We start from the raw sequence: 4,290 nt of genomic DNA, 5'->3' as shown, positions 1-4,290 counted from the left end.
TATAATAACAAAGATACCAAATCCAGTGTGTAACACCAAAAACATATATCACGATGGTGGTGTAGCAGTGGTTGTACCAGTTTTCTCGGGTGTCTTGGCTCAACAGCTCAGATTTGTGAGGGCCGGATATGGGCTTGTGCCCTTTTGCTTTGCTCTGCTTCCCATTCCAGATCTATGGCGATGGGGGTTTCATGGTCCAAGCGGTACCGTGGATACGGCTTATGGGGAGAAAGTGAGACGTGGAGACGAGTTTTTGTAAACAAAAATGAAAATTATTGTTTTATAAAATTAAAATTTCAGTTATTTTATATAAAATTATATATAATATACATATATAAATATACTTATATTTTTATATTTTAAAAATATATAATAGGCCTGGATCCGGATATTTGGACCTAAGATTTCACTATTCAGATCCGTAAACACCCTCACCCCGGATATCTCTTTTTGGAGCGGATCGGAGTGGATCCTGGATCAAATAATGAATATTAACTCCGATGCCTACTCACGAGGAGATGTTGTATCCCTTTTTGTACATTAAAAAAAAAGAACGGTACAAGCATGGGCCTTAACCGGATTAAGCCGGTCTTTAGCCAACTGAATACTAAAGAGCAACACGGATCTGTCATCAGCGGCAACATCTCTAGAACGGAACTGGGAACTAGATGTCACATCTTTTGAGGCCTTGTTCACCATCAAAGAAACTCCCCTCCTCTAGAGAGAAGAAGGCCGTGTCTTGAGCCTTGAGCAAGAGATCGGTACCTTAATGCTGGAAACCACTCTGACAACGCCGAAAGAGAACCTTAAAAAAGAAAAATAGTGAAATTCCAATTTGTGTCAATCTACTAAGGAGACCATCAGTGGAGCTAAGAAAAGCTCACTCTACATGCGCTGTCAAACGGTATAGCGAGGCACTTTGACCAGACGTCACCTTTGGAAGATCCAAAAATAAATCAATGTTCTGATAAATCGACAAACCTAATCCTTTGGATTTTGATTATCTTTTAAGCTTTTTTTACTGATTTCTAGATTATCTCTCTCTTTTATGTTTATCCCAACACTCTCTTTCATGTTTATCCCAACACTTAACATGTGTTTGGGGATTTCCATGAAAATTAGTGAGTAGCCTCTTGTTAGGTTTAGGGTGTTAGGGTTCTTGGATCTATGAGCTAAACACAAATAGAGATTTTTTATTTGATTATCTCTGTCTATCGTTTGTCTTAATGCGTGTGTTAAACTGATCGTTTAGCATCTAAATCTAGGTTGAACTTATTCACCAAAAGTGTTTTAATTTGGTAGAAAGAACATAGATAAGCTATTTGTCCTTAGCCAATAAAAGCTAATGTTAAGACAAATCGTGAACCTATTGAATATATTCGTTACAGCTTGTATATATTCTCTAATTCAAACGAAAGTTAACATATTAGAATTGATTGATAAAACGGTAGACACCACAACAGTGAATTTATCTGTTCTTGTTGTTCAAGTTCTAGATTGGTTCTCTATTGTGTCCCTGAATAGTTGTGTAGCTCATGGTCCTTAGTATCCCGATGAATCATCCTGTACCTAGCTTCTTTAAATCATATTCACATCACCTTCGTAACTTAGATTTTGTCACTAATATTACCATTATATTTGCTTGTCTTAGCTTAATATTGTTCTCACAAATACAAAGTGTAGAAACGGTCTTCTTGATTGAACCTCAATATACTATAATAACAAAGATACCAAATCCAGTGTGTCACACCAAAAACATATATCACGAAAACAGCACGAGGACGTACGACCTTGATCTGTTAGGGGGTCAAGAATACTATCTACTTCCTCTAAAGAAAAGAGTCTACTAGATTTATAAAGATTTGAAATTTTGTAACTCTGTTAACTAAAAAAAAATCATAAACAGAGCCAAAAAGGGTGTGGAAATACAAACGCAAATCGCCAGATCCGGCTATGAAATAACCTTTCACAAACACTAGACCGTCGACCTCTATAAGCCTGATGATGACGCCTTGATCATACTCTTGGACATAGGAGGATACGAGCCCGCATGAGTTATGGGCAGGACGCGCAGACACGTGTGATAGGGCTAGCTACCCTCGACCGTGTGGCTGCATGACGATGCGGAAAATGTGTGATCCGGGTCATCGGTTTTTTAGACTTTGTGTTTATAGTCAATTGGTGCAACAAGGGATTTAGGATGGACTTCGTATCTGTGGGAACCAAAATTCACACCGTCGATTTCTGTAATCGGAGGAAAGTGAGGAAACCCTAACTTTCCCTGAGGTCCCGGATTCTCTGCGAGAGCCAACGACAAGTGACCAAATAAATGCGGAAAATATGAAAAGATAACAAAAAAAATTTATAGAAAAGGTAGATCTTTTTTCGAATCCGCGTAAGAGTGCTGCGATCATTACAAGAGATTATAAAAGCTTCGGCCGTAGGAGCTGTCAGCGAATTACCTAGTTCTAGCAACCTAAAACCTTAAACCTAGTTGAGTCGCAGCTCGATAACAGAAGAGGTAAAAGATATGAAAATGGTTTAGATTGATTTCGGACTGAACCTTATGAAATGCTGCCTACGTACCCCTTTCGAGGATCAAGCCGAACATAGTTCAAGAGTGAACCAAGAGATCGAACTGCTTGTGCGCGTTCGTCTGGTAATCGGGTGCCAGTCATAGAAACAGAGCATGTCGAGAATAGTGCCTCAAAGTTTCTAAGTGCCGAGAGTTCTCTCCTTATGCCTCTCGCCTAGGACTCCTTATATACTCCCTCCAAGGTTGGTTTGAGCTTTCCTCTTCTACCCTTAAGTCGTCATAACTCAAAAATGGAGATATTCCATTTTTTTTTCATGATTATCCGCGGAAACTTAACATTTATCTGCGGATATTTGACATTTATATTTTCTTGCGGACTGAGTATAAACCACCATAGTATCTATGGGCTTTTCCTCAAAAAATCGTAAGTGGGTTTCTAATCACGTTTTAGACCTATTTGGGCCGTCTCTCAACTCGAAACGTCAATTATGATTTTTATCGATAAAAATAAACTTCCCGCGATTTTTATCGTAAAGTTTAAGTGATAACTCTGATCGATGGGAGTGAGAAATGATATGGCTGCGCTTCAAACGCTATCACATCCACTTATCTCTCTCCACTTATTGTGTCCTCTTCTCTTCTCTCTCTCTCTCTCTCTCTCTCTCTCTCTCTCTCATAATCGTAAACATCAAATGAGATTTTGACAAAACAAAATTATGAAAATTATTTCGTAAGCCAACATAACTCATACAGAAATGATGGGACGGGTGAAAAGAGTTGTAAAACGGTCTACAACATAAATAGGCTCAAACAAACGACAGTCCCTTTACTTGTGAAGGAAAACAAAATAAAACAAGAAAATAAATCTTTTGAAGAGGATAAACACAAATTTTAGAGATAACAAAGAATCCAAGGAAAAATGGAAATATGATCAAATCTACATTAATTGGGAAGTCAGCTGATCTATGGATCACTATACAAAAGAAATGGTCCAAACAAGACGGGGAGAGACAGAAACATTTCTACCGAAACTCTATATACTTACGAGCTGTGACTCACGTATTTATTTTAAGGCTTAGATGGTTTAATCTAGAAAACTTAGATAGGTTCCGCTTATTGGAGATAAACATAAAGTTAACTTAGGAGTTAAGTTACACCAATCCTAAGTGAATTAGGATTAGGAGAGTTAGACCTAATGAGTTTAGGAATATTATCTCTAAGCATATGAGGAACGTATCTCTACAGAAGAAGTAGAAGAAGAAGAAGAAGAAGAAGAAGAAGAAGAAGAAGAAGAAGAAGAAGAAGAAGAAGAAGAAGAAGAAGAAGAAGAAGAAGAAGAAGAAGAAGAAGAAGAAGAAGAAGAAGAAGAAGAAGAAGAAGAAGAAGAAGAAGAAGAAGAAGAAGAAGAAGAAGAAGAAGAAGAAGAAGAAGAAGAAGAAGAAGAAGAAGAAGAAGAAGAAGAAGAAGAAGAAGAAGAAGAAGAAGAAGAAGAAGAAGAAGAAGAAGAAGAAGAAGAAGAAGAAGAAGAAGAAGAAGAAGAAGAAGAAGAAGAAGAAGAAGAAGAAGAAGAAGAAGAAGAAGAAGAAGAAGAAGAAGAAGAAGAAGAAGAAGAAGAAGAAGAAGAAGAAGAAGAAGAAGAAGAAGAAGAAGAAGAAGAAGAAGAAGAAGAAGAAGAAGAAGAAGAAGAAGAAGAAGAAGAAGAAGAAGAAGAAGAAGAAGAAGAAGAAGAAGAAGAAGAAGAAGAAGAAGAAGAA

Source organism: Brassica oleracea, chromosome C2, assembly GCF_000695525.1.
Source record: "Brassica oleracea var. oleracea cultivar TO1000 chromosome C2, BOL, whole genome shotgun sequence".
NCBI lineage: Eukaryota > Viridiplantae > Streptophyta > Magnoliopsida > Brassicales > Brassicaceae > Brassica > Brassica oleracea.
The sequence above is the reverse complement of the archived record's forward strand: the minus strand, read 5'-3'. Positions refer to the sequence as shown.